We start from the raw sequence: 21236 nt of genomic DNA, 5'->3' as shown, positions 1-21236 counted from the left end.
ACTACAACAGATTATAGGTAACAGACAGGCTAACTCAGCCGTGAAATGGGTTTGTAATATGATGGATTCAACTGGGCCCTGCAGCTTTCTTCTGTTTTAACCACTTCACCTGTTTCTCAATGTCACTGACACAAATATCGGTTTCATTTATGTTTCCAGCTGTACAAGAGTAAAATTGGGGCAATACTCCTGGTGTTTCCTTTTGATAGGAACGTTTTGAAAATATAGTTAAGCTTTTCTGCTTTGTATTGCTACTCAGTTTCATTTACAGCCTCCATCCGTAAGTGCCTGGACACTGGTGCCACTACCAGTCTTTACATGTGACTAAAATTTTATTTTGTGCGAGTTCATTCAACAATATTCTGCTTCAGTAGTCACCGATACCTCCACATATTGGTCTCTTGACTGCAAAATCCGTTTCATTCAGTCTTTATACATACATATATGCAATCTCTCGCTCTCCCCCCATCTCCCCCCCCCCCCCCGCTTTATTTTATACCTATTATGTAGCAGTCTCTGTTCCTCTACAGTGGCTATGTATCATGGAACTGTCTTGCTTGAGATATATACAGAGCATGCTCAATTATTCTTGTAAACTTCAGCCACATTTCCGCTATATGCTCCTGTCCTGGGCCAAAAGTTTCAAGTTGCTCGTTCACCTATGACACTATTGTTCACCTGTCTAGTTTGCTGATGATAAAAATCTTTCCGCTTGTTTCCATTGCCTTTTCTGTTTTGGTATTCATTGTTGCTGTAGTTGGTTAGTGATCATCGATGCCACTTCCGATGTGGACTTCCTCAAAGAAGTCAGATCTGTTTGCTGCCATTGGATCTAACATACTTCCATCATGAGAGCAGTTCTCAACTGTGTGTTCCAGCTAGTTTTCAGAAAAAGCATTTAGTAACATTTCAGAGGAAGTCTTGCCATCAGTAACGAAACTATAATTATCGCAATTGACTGTTGGATGATTGAAGTCTCCACCAACGCTCCCAGTATGATCAGGGAACTTGCGTACATATGAAGTGAGGTTTTCTCCAAAGTTTTTGGTTACTGCAGCAGGACGATCTGGTGGTCGATAAAATAACCTTTTCATAATTTATTGCCCACCCTTGGTGCCGAGTCTTGCACAAACGATCTCATATGTGACAAACTTATCTCAGTAGACAAGTACCTTGTCAACTTCTGGTCTTAATCAGCCTTCTGTGCCCAATATTACGTGTTCAGTGCTTTTCAGAAGTGCTTCAAACTCTGGTAGTTTGTTGCTTCAGAAGTTAACCAGTAGAATTTGGATACTCCTATCTGCAGGAGACATTTCTTTGGATCTTACACCGATACTTCTGGGTTTCCCACAGTACTCATTACTTGGATTGGATGAAGAGATGCCTGTTCTAAAAAAAGAGAAAAGAACTTGTTTGCACACCACACACATTCAGCTACTTGGGTAGTTGCCTCTGATGTGAAATGCCCATCTGACCCATTTTCAGTTACTCTACAACATTGAACACACTGGTGCAAGTCTACGAAGTCACAGCCTAGTTTGTCACTGAACCCTTAGAGTCTGTTCCAATCATGCCACTCTACTGAGAACCGGGTGGGGAAGGGGGAGGGTGGTATGATCTGTTGGTCTGTTCTGGGGACAATGCTGCAGATTGTGAGATTCGTTTAAACTTAATGAGCAAGACCATTATTCTTAACCATGTCTCCTAGTTGCTGGAATGATCTGAGTATGACTTTGGATCCCAGATGACAGGTATCGTGTGTTCCAATGTGCTCCACAATCAGCCTGTTCACTCAATGGCTGCCAGACCTCCAGACCCACTCACTGAATATATCTGGTGTTCTTTCCCATCCCTTGCTGCCACGTCCTTAAGGCCTACCATTACTTGCCAAACATAACTGCCAACAGTCAATAGACCTGTATCATTTTGTCTTTGACTCCTCTTGTATATTATGTGCTGCAAATATCAGTAGTCTTTTGGAATGTAATTTATAGACAAAAACTAGGTATCTACTACAGCAACAGGAAACAGTTCGTACAAGTTTTACAACCTCGAGAATTTGCACCACAAATATTGCAAAAATGTAAAGTGCTATTTGATGTGTGGTTTTCATGGAATGGATTGATAGTCAGGTGTTTGTTTTGTTAGCCAATACACAGATTGTAAGAGTACTTAGTGTATTTTTGTGCAAACATACACGTTTTTAAATAGGAAAGTGCCTACTGAGTGTGAATTAGGTTGTCAGTGGTGTTTGTTGCAGCATTCTAGTGCGAGTCGTCTATGGGATATTGTATTTTAAGAAGTTCCCGGATTAACGGACAGCAAAAGTGCATACACTAGTTTTGTGAATTCTGACCAGTAACGAGACAGCTGACCATCACATGTTATGTTCAAAATGGCGACTGGCTGGGGTAGTCTGGTATGGAAGGACTGCTGCAGGTATGTCAGCATTTCAGTGGAGATGTTTGAGCAGGCTGGAGTAATATGTCATTGCATATTATTGGGTGTAGTGGAATGTCGTTGTAGGCAGCATCTTTACCTTTTCCCCACAGAAAAAAGGCTACTGGCGTCATACCCAGGAAACAGGCTGGCTGAAGTACAGGTCCTCTGAGTCCAATCCAATGATTTAAAAAAATGGCTCTGAGCACTATGGGACTTAACATCTGAGGTCATCAGTCCCCTAGAACTTAGAACTACATAAACCTAACTAACCTAAGGACATCACACACAACCATGCCTGAAGCAGGATTCAAACCTGCGACCATAGCAGTCATGCAGTTCCAAACTGTAGCACCTAGAACCGCTTGGCCATCCAACGATTTAGAAACAATTCATGCTGTAGTACTTCATGCAAAATGTGGTCTTTATAGACATCACGTTGGTACCCCAGATTCTTCCCAGTCTACAGAGGAACATCGTCTGCATCCATGGAAGATAGTCTGTTAGGAGACTGCGGTACCTGTGTGCTTTTGGTGTTAGTCTATGAAAAACCAGCTGATGAGCTGATGGTTCACTATTCCTCACCACATGTTTACACTCCACCTGAAACCAAATGTGGTTCTCAACAGACCAATAGCGCATGTTTCAGCAGCTTACTTGGCCGTGATCGGTAAATTTGGCTTCATCACTACAGAATATATACGATACAGCTAGGATATCCTTTCTTGATTCCCATATAGAGCAGTTAAAACGATTCTCAATCGTTTTCGTGAAGCTCTTGATGGAGAGAGGTGTGATAGTCATGGAGCCTATGCTGATGGAGAAGGTGTAAAATAGTTGTGTGACTCATGCCACTTCTTAGTGCGATTGTGTGGGCGCTATCATGCAGATCAGCTGCAACTGCAGCAAGAACATTAATTTCCCTATCTTCTGTCTTCACCTGCTTTCTTCCATGTATTATGCTGTCCAGGTGTCACACCACCACTTTCACGAAACTGATTGGAGAGGTTGATAAATAACCGCCGAGATGGTTGACGTGTACTGAGGTATCCTGCGGCATACACCTTACAAGAATGAACTGTATTCTTCCTTCAGGCTCCATACACCATGGGCAGGCATGTTGAATTTTTCTGTACTGGTCAATCCTATCGTTCACTCACGACCTGCTGCTTGGTCTGTTACAAACTGTCTAGCAAGTCGCAACATACTCAAGGGACACACATGCACATTGTAAGCAAATGTAACGAGATCGTACCTAGCAACTATGGAGGTTGAATGTCATTAGCAAGTGTTAGTGTGGAAACTTTGTGCAATACAGTATCCCTTAAAAGACTCGCACCAGACTCCTGCAACGAACACCACCGACATTCTAACTTACCATATTCTGAGTCTGTTAATGCCGATACGCATTGTTCCATTTAAAGAATTATGTCTGCACAAAAAATACGTTGTCTACGTATTACTACAATCTGTAAGAGCCCCATTCTGTGAAAACCGCACAATAAGCACTTTCCAATATTTGCGGCGGGAGTTCTAGGTGATTCACTCTGGTTCGACACAAACGACAAATGAAATCCCTAGCCAACAAAATATTACTTTTCTCTCTCTAACTTGCATAAAAACAGCTAATCTTTATGTTTTCGGAAGTGCTGTTAACGAAAATGATAATGAAAATGGAAGGTTAGCTCTAGTTTGGAAGTTACAATAACTTTACGTTATTGCCTGTACAAGCTTATGCATGTATTTAACTTGGGGATAATGCCTTTGAGAAAGGTCACTGAAGGCGTAACACCTTTACCCAGCATTTGAAGTTTTATCCTGGTGGTTCCCTGATTAGTGTTCAGTAGTAATCGACTAACACTGGTGCACTCAACTTTCCCTAGTATCTTATTTTCATGTTCAAAATTTGCTTTTGGAAGAATTCTCCGTGTGCTTCGATTACGCCACCAGAATTGCCAGGACAGAAGTACAGCTGGGAATCTAGGAAATTTAACTTTCATGTCATATTGCATCTCAGTCTACAGTAACTGTGCAGATTTCCCCACAACATCCTTATTGTTTTCTGCCCTCATTTCGTAGAAAGTTTGTCAACACTTTAAGAATGGAATCCCAACCTATCTTTCCCTGACCTGTCACACTGTCGAAATGCTCAGGTTTGTTCAGTTTGAGTATCTTGGGACTCCCAATGTTATCCATGGTCTTAACGTAGTTTTTCATTACGCCAGATTTGAGATGAAGAGCAATGAGAATTATGTTTTTGAATTCTACAAGTGGTTCGTGCGTAATATTGAGAGACACTGGTTGAAGTGATTGTCACTTAGGCCAGTCTTCCTTCCTGTAATGAAGTGTTTTGGTGCAGTTATCCCGGAGGCACAGGAAGCAACAGAATTTGGTGTAGCTATGTTGTATCCTAAGTAACATACCTATGACTTTCGGGTCCGAGGAAATCTGCCATTAAACTTGTCATACTTCAATTGCAGTAACAATTGTTTCATGTTGTGCCTCTTTTCATGTAAGGTGCATACTTAATTGGGATCGATGGTAACATATTGCCATTATGCAATAACACACACACTTGAGATTTGCTTTTTAAGAACCAATGAACGACCTCCACTGATCACATTTATAGGTAACACCCATAGCTACCATTAGTCCCCATACATTATGGTCTTGACACCAACAGCTCAGCTTTGCCATGAAGGAGTTCAAGATCTACCACTAGGTCATTAAGCTCACATGGTTTGATGGTTCTTGCCAGATCATGGGTATAGTAAAGCCCATGGAATGTCTTTTACGATTCAACCAGGAATTAAGACTCAAGATATAAGAATACAACATATGTGAGAAGGCCCAGGCTTGTCCTGGTTTCCAATTTCACAGTCAGTATACAGTCTATACGCCTTACTAGTATACTGGCTGTCTTTGCAATGTCAGTGTAGCGTATCTAAATGTAACAAAAGTTGTCAGCACCTTACACATTTGTGAAGCATATTGGATCACAGGAATTACAATGACCACACTAACTATTCTTCAGTAATACGCCCTTCCAGCACATGAACAAAACGCAAATGGGAATGAGTGTATGGCATCGTTGGCCAGAAGCTCCATTTGGGGAAGTTCAGCCACCAAGTGCAACTCTTATTTCAGTCAAAGCCACATTTGGCAACTTGAGCATAGAAAATCCCCAACCCGGCCGGGAATCGAACCCAGGCCCACTTGGATGGGAGGCAGACGAACAGAACACAGCGTTTAACAAACAAATTATGATTAAATGAAACATGGTCCACTCCTTCCCTCTGCCCCCTGTTGCAACGAGCCAAAAAATGAATGCTAATAAAATATGGTTGCAATTAAACGCACCTGTAGAGCAAATTCATGTTTTTCATTGTTTTCGTTATCAGCATCAGTGTAACATTTTTTTCATCTCAGTTACATTTTCACTGTTGGCTAGTAAGGCCAGGATTAGCACCCAGTGCTCCATCTCACTAGGCAGATGTGCTGACTACTACACCATCCTGACACAGTAGCCTTGTGCAATTGCAAAGTGGTAAGTGCATCTGCCAGGAGCAGAAGACCCAGATTTGAATGCCAGCCTTGGTACAAATTTTTATTCATCCCTTTAGTCTGCTTATATACATTATAGATGTTTGAGACTCGAAAAGGTTTCTAGAACCATATACTATCATTTGCTTTACTACTACTCTGAACTGCTTTTCAAGTTAGCATTTCTAATAAAAATCACCAGTAGGTTGTTTTAAGATTTATGCAGACAGTGCAAACTTCTAATAAAAGAGAGAATGAATATGATATGTCACTTATTCACAGTAACTGTAAATCACAAAAGTCTATTTATTACTTATCTGAAACACTAGTAAAGTATGAAAATCTTTTCAAGCCTTCAGTACTTCTCAAAATAAGCCTTTTCCACATTAATATACACCGAAATTTGCGAACATAGTTCTGAACAAGGATATTGTGGCCAAGATTTCTGAACAGTGCAGTTAACCTTACAGCTGACGATATAACAATACACAATATGAAACTTTACTGAAAAGCACAGGTTATGTTTACAATTTTCCATGTAATATTATTCAACATATCTTGACACCCATATAACGTCTAATAAAATCAACACAGGAAACGTTTAAATTGTGGGTCAAGATTTTTTACCTAAGTTTATGAAGTGAGTTTATGTAGTGCAAGCCATTTCACAAAGAAAATGTCAGGCTTGGGCATATATCCGTTAAGTAGAGCAGGCCTGGCACAGACTGCACACACTTTAATATCAAGCACCAGAGGTAAGTAGTTGAATCTATAATAACTGTCAATTTAATATTACATAGTAAGCAAATTTGAGTATTTCATATTATCTATTGAAGGTTCCATTCTTTTCAAAGTATTTCTCGAACAAAACATGTAGGAAAGTTAGATCTGGGGTTGTATGCAGCTGTTCTGACAGATGGTTACATTGGGGGAGGGGGATATAGTAGTGTGGGAATTGGGGAAGTAAATCAGTCTCTCCCATGGTATTGTGGAGTATGTTCAAGGGAGAGGAAAATAGCTGGACAGAAAAGAGATGTTAAAGGCCGTAAGGCTGAACTGGATAATGCTAGAGAGAAACATGATGTTAAGGGGGCAGAAGGGTGAATACAGGTGCGAAATGGTAGCAAGGGACAGGTGCCACAGAAAGAACAGTACTGTTATCTGACAGTTTCAACATTGGCATGAATGATAGATTTGCCTTGCTACCTCAGTTAACTAAGACTCAGATGTAAGTTTAGTTAGCACTCAGCAGATTTCCACCAGAAAACCAACAAAAATGTAGAAATTAGGAGGAAACATCTTTTGTAGTATCCATGGAAGATGTGTGGACCAGATATTGCAGGAAAAATTAGGTGATAGCTACCAGGTCACAACCTTTTCCAAGCCCAGTTGATGTCTTAGCCAAGCTATAGAGGATTAAGATCATTGTGCAAAGGTTTTACAAAGCAGGTTCATGTTGTGGTATTGGGTGGAATAGGAAACCATTGATAAGGAGTACTACAATATTGAGCGTGACCTGGTAAAAATAGTATCTGCAACAAACCATACAAAAGTTAGCTTGATTCCTGCTTTAATGTGGTAGACAATGTAGTGTGTTAAAAAGTCAAAGTAGAAAATATTTTTAATAATCTTTTTTAAGTGTTGTAGAGAAAATAGGAGACACTTATTCACTAGCAAATGCAAGGCAGTGTATGGAAGAGAGAATACATATGAAATTTGATAAAACTGTAATACAGCCCACCTCTTCTCCTGAAGTTAGGAAAATAATAAATCCACTCAAAAGTAAAAACTCACATTGAATTGATGGCATTTCCAACAGAGTACTAAAAGCTTGTTCCAGATGTATAAGTAGGATTCTCAGCCACACGTGTGGTAGCTCACTGATACAGTGCATTTTTCCAGATAGGCTAAAATACACTATTGTTAAACCATTGCATGAAGCGGATAGGTCTGATGCTAACAACTACCATCTAATCTCTCTTCTGAGAGCTATATCCAAAATTCTAGAGAAAGTGATGTATTCATCATATTTGTAAAAATGAAGTACTAACAAAATGTCAGTTTGGTTTTCAGAAAGGCTTTTCAACATAAACTATTATATATGCTTTCACTGACAAAATATTAAACGCATTGAATAACCAAATATCACCCATTGGGATACTTTGTGATACCTCAAAGGTTGGTTGGTTGGTTTGTGGGATTAGGGGGACCAGACTACTATGGTCATCGGTCCCTGATATCTCAAAGGCTTTTGACTGTATGAATAATGAAATTATCCTATATGAGCTTAAATATTTTGGTATGAGTGGGACAGTGCACAAATAGTTTAATTCATATGTAACTGGAACAGTGCAGAAGGTTAAAATAAACAGTAAGGTAGTGTGCAAAAATCAGCAAAGTCCTCCCATTGGATAGGTATCAAGAATGGTGTCCCACATGGTTCAGTCTTCGGGGGGGGGGGGGGGGGGGTATGTCTCTATTGTTCTTAATATATCTTAATGACTTGCCACTATAAATTCATGAAGATGCAAAGCTAGTTCTTTTATCTGATGCTAGAAGTATAGTGATCATACCCAACAAACAAAAATCAGCTGAGGAAACTGTAAATAACGTCTTTCAGAAAATTATTAGGTAGTTCTCTGCAAATGGACTCATTAAATCTTAGAAAAACACTGCATATACAATTCTGTACAACAAATGGCATAACAGCATTGATTATATATAGTCTTTGAAGAGAAGTATGTGGCTAAGGTAGAATATTAAAAATTCTGGGTGTGTGCATTGTTCAGAAATTAAATTCTGAAGAAATACATTAATGATCTGCTGAAACAATTAGGTTCACCTACTTATATATTAGTGTAATTGCAAATTTTGTGATGAATTCACTGCTTTCATATTGCATCACATTTTTGGGTGATTCATCATTAAGAATAAGTATTCATTGCACAAAAGTGTAGAATCAGAATAATAGCTGGAGCGCACCAAAGATCACCCTGCAGACATTTATATAAAGAACTCAGGATATTCACAGTACAAATATTCACTTATGGAATTTGTTATTAATAACCCATCCCAATTTAAAAATAGCGAAGTGCATAGCTACAACAATAGAAGAACAGATTATCTTCACTATTCTAGGTTAAATCCGACTGGCACAGAAAGGACTTAATTATGCTGCCACAAAAATCTTTGGTCATTTGACAAACAGCATTGAAAGTCTGACAGATAGCCAGCCAAAATTTAAAACCAAATTAAAGGAATTTCTGAATGAAAACACATGGGGCACAAGTTTTAAAAAAATAATTTGCATTTTTCATCAAAAGTAAGAAATCTTACCTAAAAAGTTTGAAAAATGAATAAATTGCTTAAGAAATTTTGTTACAAAGAAACAAACATGCACAACGTTACAGAAATTAATATACTGAACACAGAATTAAAAAATACATGGAACAGTGAAACAAGTGATAGTGAAATTGGCTAGAGTAAAAGTACTGCTGTTACGGTAAATGCCTATATAGTGAATGATATTGCACAAACAATATTTGTAACACATGTTTGCTAACTGATGTACCTGAAACTGTGTGATATACAAAAAATGTCATTCTATGAAACATTAAACAACTAGAAATAAGATAGATATCCTCTTATAAAATGAGAAGTAGTACCATCATTTTTTTACATCTATCAGAAATGAAAATGTGCTCCAAAATAAAACCTTATGTTAAACACATGGAATTTCAAGTAGTGTTTGAAGAGTTTTTTTACTGTCAGTAATCCCGTCCTTAGTGACACAAATGCAACAATTTTTTCCAAAAAGATTGAAATACATCATTGTTAGCGCTCTTAAAGAAATGTAACCACATCTTCATCTAGATTTATATTTATACTTTACAAGCCACCCAACGGCATGTAACACATCTCAGTTATGGTTCCAGCACAGTTGTTCAACAGACTCATTTATAATTTAATCAGCAGATATGACATCTTAAGCAACAAAATATTTCCACTACTGACTTTTTAGCTATCTGTTTAAGGCAGTTGTGTGGGTGGATCATGGTACAATGCATGCACTAAAATTGTATGAAATCAATATTTAAATCACATCATTGGGAATGATGACTTAAATGAAAGTAGTTGAGTCAACTCTAAAGGGAGTCAATTTTGTGTCCACTTTTCTTCAAAATGAGTGACTTTTTGGTGAGTATGGAAAACCTAGCACCAGACAAGCAATTCTAAGAGGCTCCAAAAAGTTTTGTACTTTCTTCACACAAACTAATTTTTATGAAGATGTCAATTTCTTTGTAACTCTCAATTCAGGAAAATATAAAACTAAGTAAAATAATTATGCTGTAAGGATTTTATAGAGCTGCTTCATTAAAATGAAGAACATCGGTACAAAACACCTTAACAGCTTCTGTAGTGAACCAAATGAAAGATGCAACTTTTGAAATAGATACTGCCATCAGACTGATAGTACAGTTACATGCCTCCCATAGATGTATAAGATGTTAGAATTAATACAGGCAGAGTAGAGTTCACTCTTTTGAATATGATGCAGAGATTATAGTTAGCATCATTAGAAAAACAGCAATAGGAAAGATACTCAAAATTGATTTTCAAGTAATTAAGCAACACTTTTGATTGGCCATCATCAGTAGCAAGAAAAAGGGTTTTTTTATTTACAAAACTATGAATTAAGTAATTCTCTGTAGAATGATTACTTCACATCATGAAAAATGACATTCTGTCCTGTACAATAAACAGAATAATACTGGTCATTAATACAGCATAGTAACAGTAGTCAGAATATGACCTTACAAAAGTTCTTGTGTGCATAAATATTGATGAAAATGTGGATAGAGAGAAAAAATTAAACTTCTCAAGAGTTACATTCAACAACCCTTCCTTTGGCATAACTGCTTGATGAAGTAAACAGTTTAGAATCTACATTTATTTTGCTTACTTCCCCTTTATAATGTATTATGGCACAATTTTCTACCACCACTTGGAAAGGAAGCACAAACTGCATAAAAGTAAACAGAATAATACATCACATACATCAAACAATTTAAAAGCACCTTCAAAAAACATTTAGTAAGAACATTGGTTACATTAGCAAAGAGAAAGATTATAAACATTTTTGGAAGGCGACTCAATAGCCATCAAGCAATGCATAAAATGGGTTGACCATCAGCTAGTTTTGTTTTAAACCCAAATATCAACAAGTTTCAGTCTTTGACAATTTTCAAGAAAAGGGGTAAAATGGTTTAGGCCACCACATTACATTCATCATTCCTTATTATGAGCATTTGATGAAGGATGTTTCCCAGACCGATTAAAATATGCAGAAGTAAGGCCAATTCATAAAAAATGCAAACAAGATGAAATGGGGAAACTATAGGCCTATCTCACTATTACCAATTTTTTCAAAAATATTTGAAAGAGCAGCATGTGATCAGATGCAAAATTACAATTCATCCCACAGCATTATTTTACGCAATCAGTATGGTTTCAGGAAAGGCTGCAGCACAACTCGGGCAATAAATGAACTGGTCACAAAAGTTAGCAGATGTCTTGACGATAGACTGTGTGTATCGGGCATCTTCTGTGATCCAAAAACTGACAAACTATGGTTTTCAAGGAAAATCTCTTAATTGGATGTCGTCATACTTGGCAAACAGGAAACAAAGAGTACTTGTAAACAACAGTAACAAAAAATTAGTCTCTGGCTGGAAACACACTCAGTTAGGCGTACCGCAAGGTTCTATATTAGGGCCTCTACTATTTTTGTATTATATTAATGATATGCCATGCCAGGTTCAGTCCGATACCATCCTCTACGCAGATGACTCAACAGCAATAGTATGCTGCAAAACTGATAAAGACTTAATCCATCGTATTGAGCAAACACTTGGGGAAGTGGAGAAATGGGTCAAAAATAACAGCTTGAAATTAAATCTTACAAAAACAGAAATTGTTCATTTCACCACAAAACAATCGGCTCAATGTATAAATGAAATAACATACAAAGACAAAAAATTGGACACTGCAAACTGTGTCAAATTCCTTGGGGTACTAGTGAATAAGAATATGCTGTGGGGTTACCATGTAGACAGCATACTAAGTCGACTGAACAGTCTCGTATATGCCATGAATGTCCTATATAGCATTACTGATTTAGCTGTAAAGAAAACTGTATATTATGCATATTTTGTATCAGTCATAAGGTATAGTATAATTTTTTGGGGTCTGAGAAAACAAATCTGCTCAAAGCCTTTAGGCTACAAAAAAAGATAATCCGAGCCATGGTAGGAGCAAAAAGGAGACAACACTGCAAACCTATATTTGAGAAACTAGATCTAATGTCCATACCTAGCTTATATATATATGAGCTTCTCATATTCACAAAAAGAAACCCACAACTTTTTGAAGGCAACTGCTTCTTGCATCAGTATGAGACCAGGCATAGAGCAAGTTACATGTTACCTACCCATAGACTAACACTATATGAAAAAACTCCACATTATATGGGCATGAAATTTACAAATACTATCTGGAAGGGGAAATGTGACCCACCTCTAAAATATACTGAAGGAGACTTGGAAACATATCTAAAAAATAAATGCTACTATACGGTAGAAGAATTCTTGAATGATAACCATGTAAAAATAATTGTATAGATCACCACAATATGTATTATGACAAATGTGTAAAATACTTTATTATGACAAATGTGTAAAATACCTGTATAGCAACACATGTATTATAACCTAAAATTAATTTTATTAGTCTGTATGTAGTATAAAAACTGACAAGTCACCTATGTCACAATCCTTGATTGTATAAGGCATGTTACGTGATAATAAAATTTGATTTGATTTGATTTGATCAAGATATGACAGTGCTTTTAGAAGCAAACATACTAACACCATGTTTACACAGCAGTACTTAAGAGAAGATCAGGACTGATCTCTTCAGTACTGCTCTGTGTACACATAGTGTAAGTATGTTTGCCTCTAAAAGTCCATGTCGTACATTGATATCCATGATAAGCTGTACACACTATTTTAGTAATGACAAATGTAATGCGATAGCTTAAACTATTTTAATCCTTATCCATGAAGATGGTCCAAGACTGAAACCAGATGATATTTGGGTTTAAAATAAAAGCAGCTAGTGATCCAACGTGCATTTTGTACAAAGATTATACATTAGCAAAATTTGGCGAAAACAATATAACTCTCCCATAGAAACTAATAGGAAATGGACTCCGCTAGGACCCAATGAAACAAAGTGAAAATGAATATTTTATTAACGAATCAAGAAACTGTAAAGGATGTTGTGGTCATACAAAACTTTCATATGGTGAGTGATTATGGACTCAAGATTCAAACAAAGTACACAAAGGCACAAAGCGATGAGGACATCAATCACTTACATGTAGATTATGAAAATATATATAAGAATAGGAACGTACTTCATTGCAGAATCATTTTAGGGAGAAGTTAACTCAGAGGAATAATTTTCAGCGTTATAGGTTCTGTTTGGCGCTAGTGTTAGCAGCGTACTTCGTGCCGTCATCTCCAGCCAGACAGAAATGTCGGCAGTGGTGTTTTTATAAACGGCACAGTGATTTATCTCGCGGTCAAGCGTGAAGGCGCAGTGGGATGGGAAGGGTGACGGCACGCGGTAATTAGCACAGGACAGAGTGGGCTGAGTCTATTGATAGCTGTGCAAGACCGTCCGGACTCGCGCCGTAAATAACAAAGGAAGCGGAGACCGACTCCCGGAACAGCGCGTGGCCACCAGCCAACTTAGCGGCCTCTACACCCCCGCCACTCTCCCTGAACACTACAGGCCACTGTACTGGAGATCAGACTAGGACACTGTGCACCAGTTAATTACTTGAAGCCACTACTCCACTAGTAGATACTAGGAGCTGATCAAAAGTGCAGCGTGGGGGAAGTCATGGGGGGCATGGCCGCCATCTAAATACATTTTAGTAAAGCATACATCAATTTCCAACTAACAGTCTCAAAATTTCAAGGAATTGTAGAAAGTTACAAGCTATGTTTCAGTTTCTTACCGACATGGAGGCTATGTGAGCTTTCAAATCCGACTATTTTAGGTGCCAGAGTTACCATGGGACTTCCGACCGAGCATCCCCGACAGCTTATACTCGCCAGTCATTCACCATCAGGCAGTGGCCTCCCCGACAGCCTTCCTCTCCGTAGAATTTCTTACAAGAGAACCTCCCCATCGCACCCCTCTCATATTTAGTTATAAGTTGGCACAGTGGATAGGGCTTGAAAAACTGAACACAGATCAATCGAGAAAACAGGAAGAAGTTGTGTGGAACTATGAAAATATAAGCAAAATATAAAAACTGAATAGTCCATGCGAGCTACGGAGTGCCGTGGTCCCGTGGTTAGCGTGAGCAGCTGCGGAACGAGGGGTCCTTAGTTCAAGTCTTCCCTCGAGTGAAAAGTTTAATTTTTTATTTTCAGACAATTATCTGTCCGTCCGTCCAACCGATGCGATCACTTTTTGGGAGTGATCATCACATCCACAAGAAAACCTACATCGGGCAAGGTGTAAATCTTTTTACCCATTCGCCTAGTGTACAAGTTAGGTGGGTCGACAACATATTCCTGTCATATGATGGGCATGCCGTCACCAGTGTCGTGTAGAATATATCAGACGTGTTTTCCTGTGGAGGAATCGGTTGGCCTATGACCTTGCTATCAAATGTTCTCGGTTCCCATTGGATAGGCACGTCCTTTCGTCTACAAATAGCACGGTTTTGCCGTGCGGTAGCAAAACACAGGTACTAAACTTATTACACTGAACAGAGACGTCAATGAACGAACGGGCAGATCATAACTTTGCGAAAATGAGAAGTAAAATTTTCGCTTGAGGGAAGACTAAGGACCTCTAGTTCCACAACTGCTGACGCTATCCGCGAGACCATGGCGCTCCTAAGGTCAAGATGGACTATACAGTTGATATATTTTACTTATTTTTTATAGTTCCACATAACTTCTTCCCGTTTTATCGATTGATCTGTGTTCAGTTTTTCAAGGCCTATCCACGGTGCCAACTTATAACTAAATCTGAGGAGGGGGGAGGGTGCGATGGGGAGGTTCCCTTGTTAGGTCTAAGCTGCTCGAGTCCTGTACAATGAAAGATCTCTCATCTCTAGGACGGTCATTGCTACAGGGTGTACACGAAATCTTGTCAGTAGGTATGTGATATGGTTGTAGGCGAATTCCGAGTGGAGTAAATGCTGAGGCCGTTTATAAACCGCAAATGGCAGAATCGTGGTTAAACAACATTCCTGTCCATCTGACGAAGCACACGTGCGAACTGAGAAAAATGTGCAACTGCAGAAAAAGAGTAAACGAAGAACTGACGGTGCCCAATTTCCAAATTTTTTTTAAAGAAGAATTTCAGGATTTGAATGATCAAGATTTCGCCGAAAACATGCCACAATATGAGAACTCCAAGATTGCACTGTGTAAAGCAAGAATGTAAGCTGCTGGAGCGACCAAGAACTCTGGCATAATTCTGAGATTAACCTCAGCTAAAACATTTTGAAACTAAACTAAAGTAACAGTTTGATATCTGACGATGGTCCTGTTCCTGAGAAAAAATCCTGGTGCAATATAAAAAAATTATTCAGCGTTATTTTACCGGTTTCGGCGGTATAATACACCATCAAGGCCTCTGGTCTGGTAGTGTTAATTTTTCAGTTACAAAAATAATGTTCGTCATATAAAAGTAATCACGCTTCGCACCAGCCTACGCACGCACTACTTTAGCACCCTTCAACAGCCGTATTCTAGCTTTTTTTTTTTATATTACACATAAATCGGCTGTTGCTGCTACGCCATCCAACAGAGCGAGAATGGCTGCACCTGAGAAAGAATCCTTGTGTTCGATTGTAAGGCAGAAAAAATCCTATGTGAAATTGGAGTTGCTCTTATAGATGGGGCGTATGATGATAGTTCGAAATAGTTCAAACAGCTGTACACCATACTCTGATTTCGGAAGTACAGAAAACGTTACGAAGGTATTTTCTGTTTTATATGCTTTCCCCAAAGAAAAAAGTTAAAATGTGTGAAACACTTGCCTGGTTGGTCACCGAAAACTGCTGTGCTAGACTATTAAACGGCCACAAAGTTATGAAAACTGTTCGTGAAACATCCCTTCCCGGTTGCAATTTTCACTTCAAAATGGCTCCTAGCACTAAGCGACTTCTGAGGTTATCAGTCGCCTAGAACTTAGAACTAATTAAACCTAACTAACCTAACGACATCACACACGTCCATGCCCAAGGCAGGATTCGAACCTGCGACCGTAGCTGTCGCTCGGCGCCAGACTGTAGCGCCTAGAACTGCACGGCCACTCCGGCCGGCTTTTCACTTCAACCAACATCTGTGAAAGAAAAAAGATCTGGAAGAGACGAAGGAATACAGGGATAATGAAGTCCGACTGTCTCACCGCATGTTTGCTGCAGTGCCACATCGTCCACTGAATAGTGTTGTTGAAGGTGTACAGTAATAATGAACGAAGGGCCGTGTAGAGATTGTGAAACTCACAGACTGTATAGTCAGTCAATGGATGGTAAATCCTAGGATACAGAACGAAATGTTGAGTTTTTAAGCACAGGACCACGAACTCTGTTAAAGGTTGGCATAGGAAACTAAACTGAAAAACATACGAATGTAAACTTTCTGATAAAGCTGAAGGAGGCTACACATGGAACTGAAAAGTTTCTTATAAATAACCGCTTGAGTTTTAAATACTTTTACTGGTTCAAAATCACTACCACTTTCAGGCAATTATAAGGTCGTCTTCAGGTATACAAGACTGAAAAAAGGTAAAAATGAAATTAAAATAAGAGACTGTTACACTCAACACTTGTTTGTTATAATGGTACTAGTTGTACAGACATGCTTTGCTGGGGTTCAGTCTGCTTAAACGAAAAAGAAAAGAGCAAGCAGGCTAAGAACCTAATGCCCCCATATTAGATTTCAAGGTTGTGTCACAATTTCAAAGCAACTGGTCAAGAGCTTTTGTACTAACGATTTTGAACAAACCACATTTACATTTTTATAACATTTCCACTTATATTACGTATGCATTACATATACAAAAGGTGGCGTTCCAGTTATATGAAACACCTGAGAACTCGAATGCGGCGTTTTGTGAACCTTTCGAGAATTTGAGATTCTGAAGTAACTAACATGTACTAATATAGAAACTGTAAATGTTTCTAATCGCAAACCACAGAAGGTTTTGACCGAAGGCTTTGAAATGTTGACAACGCTGTGTTGGAAAACGCGCGTTTTCCTGTACCTATTTTTAATATACAATTTTTATAAATTTAATAACAGGGAAACATTACAAGAAAAACCAAAAAGTTACACATATCGTACTGAAGAAATAGGTGCCTAAAACACGCCTGTATTAAAAAGCAACGTTGTGTCACAATTTCAAAGCAATCGGTCAAGAACTATTTACTAGGGATTCACTTTTGATTCATATAAATGAGGGCGATACGTTCGGGTTAGTCAGAACGACAACACAGGTGTCCCACCAGACTACCACAAAATAACCTAAGAAAAGTGAACGGTCGAAGAAGGAAAAAGGAAAGAAATATAAGAGACCATCACCAAGCAACGTAAGATAACTTACACCACAGGGCGCGTGGCGAACGCACACTCAGCGCTAAGATGCCGGCAAGTAACAGCCGCTCGTGAAATCGAGATACGGAGTGACGAGGTAATAGAGGGTAGCCGCGCACGAAAACTACCGACCGTCATATTACAAGGGAAAGAGACGCCATCTAGTGTCGAATAGCGTTAGAGTGATTGACTAGCCCAAAGGATCAACACGTGCCAACCGACAGCCAAACTGGACGTGTGTAGACATATCGGGCGGACAGAATCTCCCGAAGGATGAGGTGTGAGAATGAGAATGGGAAGGGAAGAGAAGGGATGATATCAGCGGCAAGAAGTGAAAATATGTGCGGGGCCTGGATCAGAACCCGATATCGCGTGCTTACTAGGCAGTTTCGTTAACCACTGCGCGAACTATCTCCGCCCGCCTCTCGGCCGGTCCACATTCCCATCTGGCGCCACCTGACTGCGTAGCCCTTGCTCGCTGCTTACAAGGAAACCTCCCCATCGCACCCCCCTCAGATTTAGTTATAAGTTGCCACAGTGGATAGGCCTTGAAAAACTGAACACAAATAAATCGAGAAAACAGGAAGAAGTTGTGTGGAACTATGAAAAAAAAATAAGAAAAATATACTAACTGAGTAGTCCATGCGGAAGATAGGCAACATCAAGGAGCGCGTGAGCTCAGGAGCGCCATGGTCCCGTGGTTAGCGTGAGCTGCTGCGGAACGAGAGGTCTTTGGTTCAAGTCTTCCCTCGAGTGAAAAGTTTACGTTCTTTATTTTCGCAAAGTTATGATCTGTCCGTTCGTTCATTGACGTCTCTGTTCACTGTAATAAGTTTAGTGTCGGTGTTTCGCGACCGTGCGATTAGTAGACGAAAGGACGTGCCTCTCCAATGGGAACCGAAAACACTTTATCACAAGGTCATAGGTCAACCGATTCCTCCACAGGAAAACACGTCGGATACATTCTATCCGACATTGGTGACGGCATATGCGTCACATGACAGGAATATGTTGTCGACCCACCTAATTTGTACACTTGGCGAATGAGTAAAAAGATTCTTCTACCTTGCCCGATTTAGGTTTTCTTGTGGATGTGACAATCACTCCCAAAAAAGTGATGAAAACATAAGAGTTTGTCACGTAAACTGCAACAAATGAATGCAACAGTTTCACAGTCGCACAGTTTTCCCTGTGCTCTGCCAAAACAAATGTTTTTAACGTTTTCAAATTTTTCCGTGTGTAGACCGTCAATCCTGCATATGTCCAAGCAAATCTGAACATGTCCTGGAATTTTGGAGAGCGATTACGTGTGAGTGCCTGAACTTTGATAATTGTCTGAAAATAAAAAAATTAATCTTTTCACTCGAGCGAAGACTTGAACCAAGGACCTCTCGTTCCGCACCTGCTCACGCTAACTACGGGACCAAGGCGCTCCTATGCTCACACGCTCCTTGATGTTGCCCATCTTGCGGTTGGACTACTCAGTTAGTACATTTTTCTTATTTTTTTCATAGTTCCACACAACTTCTTCATGTTTTCTCGATTGATCTGTGTTGAGTTTTTCAAGGCCTATCTACTGTGCCAACTTATAACTAAATCTGGGGCGGGTGCGAGGGGGAGGTTCCCTTGTTAGATATTCCTGCATGAGGTCGGACATAGTTGTGAACAGCTCTGAATGTGCTGGATCCAGTGTCCATCGAGGCAGTTCGTATAGTTGATTCACTTCTTAACGAATCCACAATGATTTCATGTCGCACTCAATTAAAGTCCGGCAACCTTCTGTGTTTCTGTTTATGGATTAGACTTCCGACACTTGTCGGAAATGAAATCTAAAAACCGAAATATTGACATTCAGTGAACGTTAATTTGTAAAATACACTTGCTTCAATGTTGTAATTGTTAAGGAAAAGGTCTAGCCTATATTCAAGCACTCTGCAAGGAGTGCTTCATTTCTTGCTAAGTGCCTCGTCTCTTGTGTACATCTTGCTGCAGTTATTACAAGATGTGCGCCACCACCAAGTGTAGTCTTTCTTGTTTGAATCTGAAATGACCTTCTTAAACTTGCAGGTCGTATTTTTTGCTAAATACCTAAATAAATTAGTATACTTTACATGAACGTCTATCGTTTTATTTGTTTTCCTTCAGGATAATACATTTCCTCAATCAACTACAAATCATGCTGCAGGTTTCAGGAATCATTTTAGTTCATAACTCTGGGGATACAAAAGCATTGAATCTGAGGGCCACTTCTGCCAGAGGCTAGAAATGAAAAAGTGGTTAACAGCCTCTCCTCACAACTTACAGTCTCTCTGATGACTCTATTCTTTTCATTAAGAATGGTTTGATGGTGATCAGCACTTCCGGAATGCACGTTTCAGCGATTCTTCGATAATTGCGAAAATCATCGGATCCCAGCTGCTCAAGTAACAGAACGTGGGTGAATTTATTTCCCTTGCTTTTTTTTTTGGCTTTGTACCTCTACAACAGCCAAGGTAACATCAGTTTCTTATTCTGCGTGAGATCAAGAGTATCTCGTAGACCATAAACATAATGAACTTAAGATAAGCGACTGCTACGGTTACAGATTCGAATCCTGCCTCGGGCATGGATGTGCGTGATGTCCTTAGGTTAGTGAGGTTTAAGTAGTTCTAAGTTCTAGGGGACTGGTGCCCACAGATGTTACGTCCCATAGTGCTCAGAGCCATTTGAACCATTTTTTAAGATAAGCAAATCACAACAACTCTGTAATCGCTGGGTGCAATCAGTTGGGACGTGCCTAGTCTGCCACGAAATTGGTCGGTTGGTCGGTCTCATCGGATTAGGGAAGGACGGGGAAGGAAGTCGGCCGTGCCCTTTCAAAGGAACCATCTCGGCATTTGCCTGGAGCGATTTAGAGAAATCACGGAAAACCTAAATCAGGATGGCCGGACCCGGGATTGAACCGTCGTCCTCCCTAATGCGAGTCCGTGTGTAGGGGTCTTAAGAAATGGTGAATGCTTAATGTGTAACTAGACAAAAGATGCCCGCATCTCGTGGTCGTGCGGTGGCGTTCTCGCTTCCCACGCCCGGGTTCCCGGGTTCGATTCCCGGCGGGGTCAGGGATTTTCTCTGCCTCGTGATGGCTGGGTGTTGTGTGTTGTCCTTAGGTTAGCTAGGTTTAAGTAGTTCTAAGTTCTAGGGGACTGATGACCATAGATGTTAAGTCCCATAGTGCTCAGAGCAATGGACAGAAGATGTTTAAATGCGCATCGTTGTAATATATAAACAGGTAGGAAATTATGTACTTGGTCATAAGTAGTAAGAGTGCCTAACCATCTAAAAATTTAAAATGAAGCCAGAAACGAGCCAATAGTGACAAGTTGGATAAAAATAAAATAAATCTAACTTCATTAATTCTCACGTACATTAATAAATGGTCCCTAGTCAATTCTCTCCCACTAAACGTAGAAAAAACACACTATACGCAGTTCAGAAATTGTAAAATGTTTCCTGCTTATATACGCTTAAAATATGACGACAGACAAAAGAAGTTGAGATTGATAAATTCTTGGGATAACAGCTTGA

This window comes from Schistocerca gregaria, chromosome 1, assembly GCF_023897955.1.
Source record: "Schistocerca gregaria isolate iqSchGreg1 chromosome 1, iqSchGreg1.2, whole genome shotgun sequence".
NCBI lineage: Eukaryota > Metazoa > Arthropoda > Insecta > Orthoptera > Acrididae > Schistocerca > Schistocerca gregaria.
The sequence above is the reverse complement of the archived record's forward strand: the minus strand, read 5'-3'. Positions refer to the sequence as shown.